Raw genomic sequence first — 14,216 nt, 5'->3', positions numbered from 1 at the left:
TCCAGGTAATAGGCTCCAACTTCTTTAGAAGGCATATTGGTGACCATGTTGTGTTACTTATTCATTTCCGTTGAATCTGACTTTTAATCCAACAGCATTTTCAAAATGTTATATTCAAACACATACAGCCAGTGATTTTCCCAAAGAGAATTCTGATGTAATAAATCTTCTCCATCACTTTATATCGGACTTCAAAGTTCAAGGACGGATCTCCTTTGAGGTATAATGGCCAGAGAATGCTAACGGTGAAGGTAGGAGTAAAGTTAGACCTTGACACAGGAGTAGGCTAAAGGGGTGAGGAGGAAAAGGGAGACCATTTCAAGCTGTTTTCTGAACTTCCAAGCTATTCATATGTTGTCTTCCTAAGTAGAAGCAGGGCAGAAGGAGATGACAGAAAAAGCTGGATATTCTTATCACATTCTCCATAGTGAACTGGCTCTGATGATTTCTAAGTCATTTAGGAACATGTCAAATCTGCATTCCAGAGGGAACCTAAGGTAGAACGCATGGGAGAGAATGCATGGACACGGGGATGTGTGTCATGGCATAATGATCATTGCAGTAAAAACATGTTAAACAGGTTTTTTACTTCTCCTGCTGTATTACAGAACCACATTACATATGAGAATCAAGTTATAGTTAGCCAGAAAGGCAACAATGAAATATGTAAAAGTATATACACATACTCACAAACACTCATTCACACTCAGCTACTTATACACACACAGAGACACACATATTTTATTAAGGGTGCCATAAATATAACCAATATGGCTATTTTTTTCCTGTAGTATTGGAGTAGCAAAGCAAGAATGCAAAAGAAATGAGCACATGGTGAATTCAAAGCATGGTGTGGGGGGGCGTCTAGACACCAAACTTCTCCCGCTCCATTTCAATGTAAAACATCAACCAGACAGGCGAGGCCAGTTGATCTGAAATTTTTAAATCATCTTTTATTGTTCTATTACAGTTGACATATAATACTACACTAGTTTCAGATGTGCACCCCAGTGACTAGACATGGCTCCACATACCAAGTGATCGTCCTCATAAATGTGATACCCATCTGATACTATGCATAGTTGCCAGAATACCATTGACTATATTCCCTATGCTGCATTCAACATCCCCATGACCACTCTGCAACCACCAGTCTGTACCTTCTAATCCCTTCACCTCTTCTACCCAACCCCCCAGCCCCTTCCAATCTGGCAACCAGCAAAATGCTATCTGCACTCATGAGTCTGTTCTGCTTGTTTATTTATTTTGGTTTTTTTTTTTAGATTCGATTGTTGACAGATATGTATTTAATGCCATTATATTGTTCATATTTTTTATCTTTTTCTTTTTAAAGAAGATCTTTAGTAATACTGGTTTGGTTGTGATGAACTCCTTTAACTTTTTCCTGTCTGGGAAGCTCTTTATATGTTCTTCAATTCTAAATGATAGCTTTGTTGGGTAAAGAATCTTGGTTGTAAATTGTTACTTTTCATCATTTTGAAAATGTCTTGCCGATCCCTTCTGGTCTGCAAAGTTTCTGTTGAGGAATCAGCTGACATTCTTATGGGAGCTTCCTTGTTGGTAACTAACTTCTTTTATGTTTCTCTCTTTGTCTTCAACCTTTGGCATTTTAATTATGTTGTGTCTTGGTGTGGGCCTCTTTGGGTTCATCTTGTTTATGACTCTCTGCACTTCCTGGCCTTTTATGTCTATTTCCTTCACCAGGTTAGGGAAGTCTTCTGTCATATTTTTAAATAGTTTTCAAATTCTTTCTCTGTCTCTTTTCCTTCTGGCACCTCCATGGTATGAATATTGATATATTTGATGTTGTCCCAGAGGCCCCTTGCACTATCCTCATATTTTAGATTCTTTTTTCTTTTTACTGTTCTGATTGGGTACTTTTTGTTTTCTCATATTCCAAATTGCTGTTTTGATTCTCAGCTTCAACTGTTCTACTGTTGATTCCCTGTAATGTATTATTCATTTCAGTTAATGTCTTATTCATTTCTGACTGGATCATTTTTATGTTTCTTATCTCTTTGGTAAAGTTATCACTAAGTTCATCTACTCATTCCCTAAGTTCATTTAACATCCTTATAACCAGGGTTTTGAATTCTTTATCTGGTAGTCTCAATTTTGCATAGTCTTTTTTCTGGGGTTTTGTTTTGTTCTTTCATTTGGGACATGATTCTTTGTCTCCTCATTTTTGCTGCTTCCCTGTGTTTGTTTCTACGTATTAGATAGGGTTGCTATGTCTTCCAGGCTTGGTAGAGTGACCTAATGTAGTAGGTGTCCTGTAGGGTCCAGTGGTGCAACCTCCTCATTCACCATTCACCTGAGCTGGCCACTCCAGGCATGCCCACTTCCACCACATGGGCTGTGTACACCCTCCTCTAGCAGTTGAGTCTTGATTGCTATTGGCACATCTATGGGATGGATTTATCCCCAGATTGATTGGCTGCAAGGACTGGCAGCAACCATCATGGAGGATCAGTTGTGCAGGGGCCCACCCCAAGAACTTACTTCAGTGGGGCTCTGTTTCTTTCTGAGTCTGCCCCTTGAGTGTGTCACTTGTGGAGGTGGTTGGGTGGTACTTTGATGTGATTTGTTGCTCTCCACTAGGTATGCTGGCCCTTGGAGCCTGCGGAAGTGCAGACCAAGGTCAGCTTCAACCTGTGTTCTGCCTAGGGCCACCCAGCATGAGCTATAAAGCAATATGCAGATGGCTGCTACTTATGTTGTACTTGGACAAGTCAAACTGCAAACAAAAGCCAGCTGTCACTAGTGCCAGGTTGGGGTCACGTGTTGAGAGGTATGGAGCATGCTAAGGCCAGATGCTGCTTGTTTGAAAGACTTTAGGAAAGTCTGAAGCATGAACCAAGATTGGCCATTTGTATGCAAAAGCCACTGGAAACAGCTTGGGTGGGCCTGCAAGTTGGTGGGGTGAGATCTCAGGGAATCACCAGAGTGAGGCCAACGGTGAAGGCTAGGTTGATGGAGGTTCAGACATAGTACCTGCCTACTGGCTCCATGGGGGAAGCACTCAGAAAAGAAACAGTGGCCTCTGCCAGCACCTCTGTCCTTGAGGAAGCACCTCACCCTTCCAGCTCTCACCCTGATGTCAAACACCCTAGTTCCTTCCCTCGTGCACCTTGAACCCCTAGAGCTACCGTTCCAGCTCCAGAATCCAGAGGGAGTAAGTCCACGTAAGTACATACACGGACTCCTTAAGAGGAAATGCCTGGGATTCCAGGAGCCTGTGTTTCACTCAACCACAATCCCTGCCGATTTTTATAGCCAGGAGTTATGGGGACTTTGGTTTCCAACATTGGAACCCTGGGCTGTGGTTCTGTTGTGGGGCCGGAACACCTCGTTCCTCAAGGGCAACCTCTGCAGCTGAGATATCCCTCCCAATTTTTATACACCACACATGGGTGTGTGAACCAGCCTGTTTCAATGTCTCTGTCTCTCCTACCAGTCTCAGTGTGGCTTTTTCTTTATATCCCTAGTTGTAAGACTTCCATTCAGGTAGATTTCTGAATGATGGCTGTTCTGTAGTTTTGATGTGGTTGTGAGAGGATTGGAGTACTGATGCCACCTTGACTGGCAAGATCTTTCAGTTCTCTAAAAATTCCATTCATATCCTGGAACAAAACATTGAGATTATAAGCAAGAATTGAACACTCCACTTCTGCACCCCGGCTTTCCCCTTTTGTATTGCACACATCTACAGAAAATCATTGAATAATGCTTTATCTTAAAATGCTGTAACAGTAATTTTAAAAATGAGGTCTTTCCATTTAAATTAAAATCACTATATAATAAATCTCCAAGCTAAAGAATATATTCTATTATGAGGGGGGACCCCTGAAAAACCCAGAATTTATTTGTTAAAAAATTGTGGGTTTATTCTTACATGTTTAAGCTTCATTCACCTTCCAAGTACTCTCCACTTGTTGCAATACACCTATCAAGACGTTTTTCCACTGCTCAAAACAGTTTTTAAACTCATTGATTTTGATGCCTTTTAGTGCTTCGGCCATTTTTTGTTTCACTTCTTCCACATTGGCAAAACGTTTCCCATTGAGGACTTTTTTCATCTGAAGAAACAAACAAAAAAAGTCGCTCAGGAAGAAATCCAGTGAACAGGGATGGTGGAGCAGAGGGGTCATGCCATTTGGATGAAAAACTGCTGAACACTCAATGCAATGTGGGCAGGTGCACTCATAGGTCACCCATCATGAAATGGGCAATCACGTTTAAAAGGTTTTCAAAAAAATTCATTGACCCCAAATACAGCCTCTTACAACAACACCAGCTGGTACAATCATACAGATGGGTTCCTGGAACACTCACTTAGCAGGGGAAGCCTGTACTACAAGAGGCCCACCATCCAGAAAATAATTCGAGTTTATTTTGGGTCCCCCCTCATAAGTGATATGAATACAGCTTAATTTATACCCCTAACTTCATTTTATGAATTCCTCAATTATACTGCACAAGGATCCACTAAACCCCTGATTGAGAATGAGTGGGGAGACTCTGGACTTAAGGTAATTTGGGTCTCCAATCTTGCAACTTTCAGAACATGTACCATAGCAGCATCCTATGCTAGATGTCTTGGAAGTAGCTCATTGTATCACATGCAACAAACTCACATCTGCTTGACCTTTAAAGTAGCTCAGAAAGCATGTCCAAGCAGTCCTTTAATCTTGCCATAGTTATAGACTTTGGAACAAAATTACATCTCATAGTTCCATGGGGAAATTTTTTTTTAATTTCTTTTACTAACAAACTTAGTTAACATGTTTAGGGCACTTAAGCATATGTCATGTCTTAAGCACTGTGCATGTACTAACTCAGCCTGAGGGATAGGTGGTTTTACCATTTTTATTTCACACCTGACAAATCAAGGTTGAGAAAGAGTAAATAAGTTGCTCAATGTACTATAAGAAAAAAAAAAGATAGAACCGGTATTAAAACTCAGACTTTTGTGAGACACTAAAGTCCTTTCTCTTAACTATTACTTTATATTAGCCCAAACTGAATAGCTCCATCTATATATGTGCTTAATAAGAGGCAAGAACAGAGTGACCAATTTTTGAAAAAGGCTCAACAATAACAATAACTTAAACCTGTAGAGTACAGTTTATAAGGAATGATGGCATCTGTTATCCTACTGAATCACTTCCAAGACCTGTTGTTAATGGCATTTTGTCTCCATTTTATAATAAAGAACCTAAAAGTCAGGGTGTACTGAGGAAGCAAGTTGCCCAGGCAGTCAGTGGAAGAGCTGGGTCTCAAAGCCAAGTCTCCCTCATGCAAACTGAGTGCTCCATTCAGCACCAGACATCCTGATGACAAATTTCCTCGTGTCTCCTTTATATTCCTGTGAGGAAGGGACAGTGCAGAAACTCCATATTGACACCGGCGTTCTGCATACCACCAAAATTCTCCCTTTCCCCCCAAAGCTCATCTTAATTGTAGAAAGAGCAGAGAGGCAACCATTCTCTTCATGGGGCATCTTGGAGTTGCAGGTAGACTACACTGGGTAACAGAATATTTCTTCCTACTGATTAAAGACTGGAAAGTCAACCAATCACAGCCTCATTCATTTTATTTTGAAGATTTAATTCTGCTTAAAATACAATGTTATTGAGAAGGATAGTATGTTAAGGTGTTTTCAGGAAAGCACTGGTAGCAGTGAAATGATGCTCAGTTAGGTGTTGAGGACACCAGGACCCAAGTCCAACCCTGGCTTTGCCATCAGCTGTCTAGTTATTTGGGTCAGCATTCAACAGCACCAGGTCTCAGTTCAATTATCTACAAATTCAGAGGCAGTAAACCCGAGACCTGGGATTCTTCCCAGCTTTAGCATGCTCAGTTTTCATTATGCCTTGCAGTACTTTGTTGATGTTTAAACTCTTCAGTTGTTTTGAATCATGAGATTAGAATCAACAGTGGAAGAATCCAGACTTCTGTTTGATGACATATTTGAGTCTTTAGTGTCTAAGGGTTAAAAATAATTTGCTTGGCTCATAAAAAGATAGTTGTGAAACGTTTTGCCAGGACTTTATATAGAACTTGACTGTTCTTCTAATTGAAGTTTCTGAAAACAAAATCTTTCATGAATACTGTTTTAGGAAAAGATGATGCTATATCAACTTTATATAGAACTTGACTGTTCTTATTGTTGAAGTTGCTAAAAACAAAATCTTTTGTGAATACTGTTCTAGAGGAATATGATGCTATATCAACTTAATTAGGAGTGCTATCATGTTCCTATAATGACTTTCAAAGATGATCACCTTCCTAAATCCCTCCCAGGGCTTACCCTCAGTGGTCATCAAATCTTATTTCTTTTACATTTACTATGTATACTTTCTTTATTTTCTTTCCACTTACCTCTTTCTCTCTCTCACTCATTCTCCATATATTCTCTATTCCATCCACTTTCACTGTCTATTCCACTTTTGGAAAATTTCTGGAGCTCATTGTCTCAAAGACTTTCAATAAACACAAGCATTTTATTGTGTCATTGGGGCTATTCTAGCTAGTTGGTAGGGCTGCTGCATCTGTTAAACCTGCAAAATGCCATTCTTGGGAGTATTTTAAGCTTTGCAATTAGTTAATAACAAGCATTACACTGCAAAAAGTGTTCAGCTCTCCAACTGAGGCTCTCCTTATCATCTGCTATTCTTCCTGGTTGTTGCTCAAGGGCAGTGTCCGTATCCTGGTGTCTCTCCATATAGATGCCAGGCTTATACATAAGCAGTGATGCTGGATTGAAGAAGAGACAAAAATGGGAGCACTAGGTACTTAGTGTAGTAAATACACGCCAACAGATTGGAAAGGAAAGTGTAAGAGGAGATCAAACAAGCTCAATTCCTTTGATGGTGACCTCCTAGTTTTCTCAATGTACTTCTTGATTCCCATTTTGCCTGCCTTGATTTCTTTTAGATGAGTCACCTCTGTATTTTTATATGGAAAAGGAGACGTAAGACAATGAAAATGATAGCTGCCTTCATTTACTGAGCTCGTGCTGTGAGCCAGACTGTGCTGAGTCACAGCCAATCCTTACAACAGTTCTCCAATTTGCAGAGAAAGACCTGAGGCTCTAGGAATGCAGAGCCCATCCCATAAAGGCAAAGCTGCTTCTCTCCCCCTCTTTTTGAAGAGAAGTATTTTTTTAAAATAGAAATCAATTTATGGGGAAGTAATTCTCAAAGGTGAGAGTAGAAAACAGGAGCATTTGTACACATTTCAAAAGAATCAGGGTCTTGAAAAAACATTAAAAGAAATAGAAATGTGCTTCCCAAACTACTGCAAGAAAAAAAAAAAAACAACGTAAAATCCCCAGGCTATAAAGTTATATGTGAAATATATCCTCCCACTTATCACCCTCAGCCCTCCCATTTCCACCTCTCCCACACCATTTTTACTAAAAGTCGACACAACTCCTATGAGGATGAATGTGGTCAGAAGGAGGTGGCACATGAGAATAAGCTCACACAGTGATGGTAACTCACTTTTAGTAAGAGACATCTGCTTCCAGGTTGCTTCATACAAGGTCACGTGGCAATTTGTCCTGGCCATGAGTAGTGAAATGATGCAAATTGTTGTCCTGGGAAACAAAATCCCTCGAACAATCTAACCTGCGTCCCTTCCCTGCTGTCAGTAACATTTCCCCAAAGAGATGAGTGGCATGGCATGAGTGCTGGGTGCTGGATGGGTTGTGGGTGTGTCTGCTGCTGCACCTTCTGAGCCCTCCTGAGATTTTGCCTTTAAGCTTTTCTACTTAGCAGCACAGTTTCCCCACTTAGCAAATGAATCCTTCAAAATTACAAAGGAAAAGCTTGGCCAGCATTTTGAAGTTCCTGAAATAGCTATCTTCCTGTCTCCCTCTCTGTCCCTTTCTTCCTTCCTCTCTCCTTTTCTCCTCTTCCCTTCTCTTTCCTCTCCTCCCCTTCCCTCTAAGCTTTTCCTTTTTTTCACCCTTCCTTTTATTCTCCTTCTCTTTTTTTTTCTGGGTTTTATTGAGTTACTTTTCAAATCTTTTCTCTAGGCTTTTATATCTTTCCTTTTCTTTTTTTGGTTTAAAAAAATATCTTTATCATACATGTTCTTAAACACTTCTCTACATGCATTGCAGAATGGGTGCCAACTCCTTTATAATTGAGAACATTTACCTTATTTACTTTATTACTCTGTTTTGTATGTATAGTATTAAATAAATATATGTGTGTATATATATTTTTTTAACCATTTGAGAGTAAGTTGTAGAATGTCCCTTTGCTCATAAATACTTCAGTGTGCATTTCTATTTTAAAAAATGACATTCTGTTGTATAATGACAGTATGATTTTCAAAGCATAAAATTAACATTGATGCAATACTATTATCTAATCCATAAACCTAACCCAAATTTCAGAATTGTTTCACTAATGTCCTTTTTAATTTATTTTTCTATAATATTTCATTGTTTATGCCCTTACAGTTGTCCCACTCTTCTCCCTTTGTCATCCTCCATCCAGCCCGCCCCCTACTTCTGTAATCAATCCTCTCACTGTTCTCCTTGTCCATGGGTCCTTCATACATGTTCTTTGACTGATCTCCTCACATTCTTTCGATCAGTCCTTGTCTCTCCCCTCCTCCGGCAGCTGTCAGTCTGTTCCATGGTTCTGTACTTCTGGTTCTATTTTGCTCATTAGTTTATTTTGTCCATTACATTCCTCTTATAAGTGAGATCATTTTTTTTCTTTCACTGACTGGCTTATTTCACTTAGCATAATAATCTCCAGTTCCATCCATGTTGTCACAAAAGGTAGAAAATCACAGCAGAAAGAAAGAAGGAATTCCACTAATGTTCTAAATGTAGTAAAAATACATTTTTTTGTAGTTTACTAATGTAGTAAAAATAATTAATTTTTTCTGGCTCAAGATCTAATTAAGGATCACACATTTTATGTAGTTATCATTTCTCTTTAGGCTCTTTCTGTCTGGAACAATTCCTTAGTTGTTGTTGTTTTTTGTTTGTTGTTTTTTTTTACATTCATGATCTTGACATTTTTGAAGAGTACAGGCCAACTTCATTGTAGAAGGGTGCTCAGTTGGGGTTTTCTATTTTATTTATTTTTTACCTGAATTTCCTCTTTATTTTACTTTATTTTTAAAAGATTTTCTTTATTTATTTTTAGAGAGAGGGAAGGGAGGGAAAAGAGAGGGAGAAACATCTATGTGTGAGAGATACATCAATCGGTTGGTTGCTTCTCGCACGCCCCCCAACTGGGGACCCAGCCTGCTACCCAAGCATGTGCCCTGACTGGGAATCAAACCGATGATCCTTTGGTTTGCATGCTGGCACTCAATCCACTGAGCCACACCAGCCAGGGTGTTTGTTGTGGTTTCTTTTTTTTTAGCTAATAAAGTTAAAGGTAATAAAAGATACTCTTCTAATACATTCAAATCGTGAGTCACTGATTTCTTACTTGTTATACTAAAACTTTCTAAAACATCTTTTCAAATTGTATTTCTAAAGGCTTATTCATGTTTTATCATTATTCCCATGAGAAAAAAAAAAAGAAAGTAGCAAGGGAATAAAGGAAAACATATAATTTTCCTTTTTTTAAGTTTTATAAAGTATTTTATGAGTAGATTTCTGACAGAAGAGAACAATTTTTATTAGGCATGTTTAAAAAACAAATTCATTGTGTATAACTTTACATGTACGTATCAGTTATTCATTGCTGCATAACAAAGCACTCCCAAACTTAATGGCTTTAAGCAAAGACTATTTTATTTGCTCACAATTCTTTGGATCAGCAAGTTGGGCTGGGTTCAGCTGGGTGGTTCTGCTAGTTCAACCTGCAACATTCATAAAGCAGCAGCCATCTGATAGCTCAGCTGGGACTGGATGGGCTAAGATGGCCTCACTCACATACCTGGTGGCTAGTGCTGACGGTCTGCTAGGTATCTCTTTTCTTGTGGACTCTCATCCTCAAGGGAGCTAGCCTGGGCTTCTTCACATGGTAGAAACAGGGTGAGAGTAGAAGCTGAATGCAGACCTTGACAACTTAATGAACTGCGGAAAACTGAATTCATCACTTCCATTACATTCTGTTGGTCAAACTAAATCCCAGAGTGGCCCAGATTCAAGGTGCTAGGAAATAGTCTTTACCTCTTAATGCAATATGCAGGAAAGACACATCGTATAAGTGAATGGGCAAAGAGGGAAGAACTACTACAGCCAACTTTGCAAAAATGTACCACAATGTCTAACAGCTGAAAGAACTTTTCACAAATTAGCTTCTGGTGCCAAGGGCCACAGCACACTTTGGTATCTCAACATGACCTCTGGTTTTGCAACTTTATGTCATGACATCATTTGAGATGTACAGTGAATGATATGAGTTGTCCTAGAAGCTATTTTGACCCCAGGATGGCTAACAATAATTTAATTACCCGTAGAAGTAACAGAGGACCATATAAACATACTCCTCTAAGCCCAAATAAGATGCGTCACTTACACAAATTTTCTTCATCTGAATCCCCAAAGTGTTTAGATACTTTGATGTCATCTGAACTAAGAGGCAGTATGATGGAGGGGAAGAAATGGACTATAGCTAAAATGCCTCACTTTTATACATTTTATTTTTTTAAATGCCACAACATGAACATATCTCTATGGTCTCATCTGGTGCTTTGGGAGCATCTGTGACCTGTGAGGGGCCCAAATTTAAGCTGCACCATCTTTGCAGTTAATCTATTTCTGCCTGAGAGTTGATCAGAACACCTCAGAGTGAGTTCAGAGACTGGCTCTTCTAAGGCCACATGGAGCCAGAAGTCTCTGAAAGAAAATTTGACTCTGCACTTGGATATTTCATATGCTCACAGAGTGATAGAGAAGATTTCAAGTGGCATAAGGTACCATTCTACACTTACTCTTTTGGAGCATATTTGCTTCTCAAAGGGCAAATATATTTACAGGGATGTGAACTGAACCAAAAGCCAAAACAAACTGCTCCAATTTACTGAACTGCAGAACAAATTAAATCCAAATATACAAATCTTTACAGAGCTATGAACCATGGAAAAGGGTGTTTTTCTTTTTGTTTCAAAAAAACATGTTTTGCTTTCTCTCCCATAATGTTTTCATTAATTTGGCTTTTGAATTTTTTAAAGCTCTGTAGATAGAGTATGCATGATTTTCAGCCAAACTGAGCTGTGCAAAAAATAAATTTCTTGTTCTCTCATAACCAAACTGAAGTCTATCTCAAGCTCTTATAGCTTCCTGGAAACTGAAAACTTACACAAAACCATCCATATAAATGCAATTAAAGTCAGGGATGTTGTAGTAATGTTTGGTTTAAACTCAACCAAATTTTAAAATTTCTCCTTCTTCACCCAGTGGTTGGTCCTGAGCCATCCGTTGGACTTATCATCTCACAGTGCAACCGGACGGGAGGTTGGGCAATCCACTCTATGATTTCCAGCCTCCAAAGTGGGTGCTGGATAGCCCCTTACTTCTCAGTCATCCAGGCAAGCCCCATCGTTAGGACTTAGCTTGGGCTGCGCGCAATGCACAAGGATTTGCAAAGATGTGAGCTCCAAGCAAGGAACTGTCCTGGTGTAGGACCTAATCTGGTGCCCTTCAGAAAGAGCCCTGCAGGTGTTAGTGAAGGCACAAGAGATGGGAATATGTGACTCCAAGATGGGTGTTAATGTGGAAATAAAGTTTACTTAGCTGGACATAGCTGCAAAAATTTAAACCTTTTCAATGTTTAATCAAGACTCTATTCTTTTAAATTATTTTAAGAGATATTTAAAATCCATCACAATACTAAATAATTAACTGTTGTGAAGGCCTAAAGGTAGGGTCATTAAACCTTCAGGGACCTGTAACCAAAACGATGGATTTTTCCAAATGTACGACACCAGAACAGTGAAATCCTCTTCAAACTTACGTTGAGCTGAATCACAATTAAAGGCAGAGAAGTCATTAACTCAAGTGAAATAACTCTCTAAAGATGATCTATCTATTCTGAGAAAAGTGATGCTGAAGGAGTGTACTTTTCATTTCTTTTCTGTGATATTCAATTTCTCCCTTTTATCTGCTCCACTTGTGGGAGCTTCTCTCACCAGTTTGTACCCCTTATTCCAGTCTTTTCAAAAATCTTGCAGGTCTGCTGGGCACAGGGCACATACCACTCCTGCTAGTTCCTCTATTGCCATGCTCAGCCCCAGGCCCCACATGACCAAACCAAGCTCCTGCTTCCCCTGAATCTGCACTGTCCCCACCACTTGCAGACCTTCTCCCTCCCTCTGTCTCTTCCTATTGCAGCTCAGACACATTTCTACTACAGTGTTTGTAACCACGTTCTGAAATCCTTTGACAGATTTCAAGTAGGAATTCAGTAAGGACTTGGAGTTGGTAATCATTTTGCTGTTTCCCCAGTGACTTTCTCTTTGCATTCCTAGGACCTTGTACCTGGGCTGGTACAGAGCAAATGCTTCACAAATGCGTGTTGAATGAATGTAAGGAACAATGTGGTGTGAACACACCTGGGCTAGCTCCCAACTTGTTTGCACCAACCAGAGTGAAATTTTCAGTTGAGCTAGACATTTTTATTTTCTATTCCATACTCTTCGTATTCCTGCTTATTCCAGCTCAATTTTATTGCCTCTTCACTTTGTGAAAATTATTACAATTGGCAACAGTGCTGACTTGAATTTTTCTTCATGATTAAAGAGGCATTATTAATTGTGAAGGTGAGATATATTATACTTTTATATAACAAAATTTTAAAAAATTATTATTATACACAGTTATGACATTAGTAGAAATCCAAGAGAAAGAAAAATAAAAACAGCAACCACACACCTGACAAATCCCATAATCAGTTTCTATTCTCTGCCTTTTTTCAGCTCTTACCCATGTGCATATGCAATTTTTATGTGGTTGAAATAATTTACATATGTTTTTAAGTATAGAGGAACCTTAATTGCTGTCTTTCAACTAAAGTGTAATTACTTAAAAGTCAAGTAACCACCAAGACAATGATGTCTGTGATGATGATGGTGACTGTCACTTAATGGAGCTCCACCCCTGGGCCATTGTATTACACATTCTATTTCTTTTTTCTTTTCTTTTTTTAAAACTCTCAGCAAAATGACTTTTATTTGTATTTCCTACAGAAACAGTGAGTGGTAATTCATGGCACTTGGTAATTTGTCCAATCAAAATAAGGTTTATGGAATCAGTAAGTGACATTTTGAAGAGTCTTCTGTCACAAACTCAAGATAGTCCTGCTCAGCAAAATCCACTATTATTCCATCTGTCCTTTATAAATGGAATTTTCTTCTACTTGTATCCATTTCCCAGGGCTTATGGACCCATTCATATTCTCCAGATTTAGAATCAAAGGTTCCTTTCTGAAAAGATCTGAATTTTCAGGTAAAATGTGATCCAAGTTCCTGAATTCTCATTTTTTCACTCTTGAATATGTATCTGTGAAATCTGAAGAAGGTATAATCTCAACGATTGTGGAATGAGGCAAACTGTCTTCCAATAAACTGAAGATTATGGAAAAAAAGAGATGCAAACATCTGTCCGACAGAATAACCCAGCTGTATTGTAAAATTATTCAGAATTATTCCAGGTATGTATTTTGTGGGGTTCTTGCCTCTTCTCTTAATTATAATTTATGCAGACAAACACTATTTATTTTAAGTGAGCAGTTGGTCCATTTGACAAGTGACTCAGAATTCATCCATTTAGTGTTTGACGTTCTTTTTTAATAATGATCAGATCTTTGAAATCTCTTGAGCTGTACTGTGAAATAATCTTTTACCTTCTTTAATAAACGTGTGAGTTTGGCGTAACTGTGAAAAGCTGTTCACAGACTCATGCTGTCCTCCCATGAGGTCTCTCTGATGTAATGAGAACCTCAGGAGAAGTTTATCTGTTAAAGTAAGAAGCAAAGTCATCTGTAGCTTCATCATAAGCAACCTCTTCGTCATTAGGGTCCACTGTGGTTTCAACGTACACTCACTGCTTGTCGGTGGTCTTGGGTACAGGCTTTGGTGGAGCCTTATCATCAAGAGCCTCTCTCATCCTTTGCAGTTCTTTCTTAGCTGCCAACTTTTCCTTCCACGGCTGCTGTTTTCCACCAAGTGAACATTGCATGTTGCCACTATTTGTTCTTGGTCACTGAAAT

The 14,216-nt window shown here is 39.0% G+C and overlaps 1 pseudogene; it reads right to left on the bottom strand.

The window, feature by feature from the left end:
- Window positions 1-13,341: 13,341 nt before the first annotated feature.
- LOC129081769 (ribosome production factor 1-like) lies at window positions 13,342-14,216 on the bottom strand (annotated as a pseudogene).

This window comes from Pteronotus mesoamericanus, unplaced genomic scaffold (genome assembly GCF_021234165.1).
Source record: "Pteronotus mesoamericanus isolate MK-2021 breed Mesoamerican mustached bat unplaced genomic scaffold, CSHL_Meso_final scaffold_118, whole genome shotgun sequence".
In the NCBI taxonomy this organism is placed as follows: Eukaryota; Metazoa; Chordata; class Mammalia; order Chiroptera; family Mormoopidae; genus Pteronotus; species Pteronotus mesoamericanus.
This window is presented reverse-complemented; position numbering and strand designations above follow the sequence as displayed.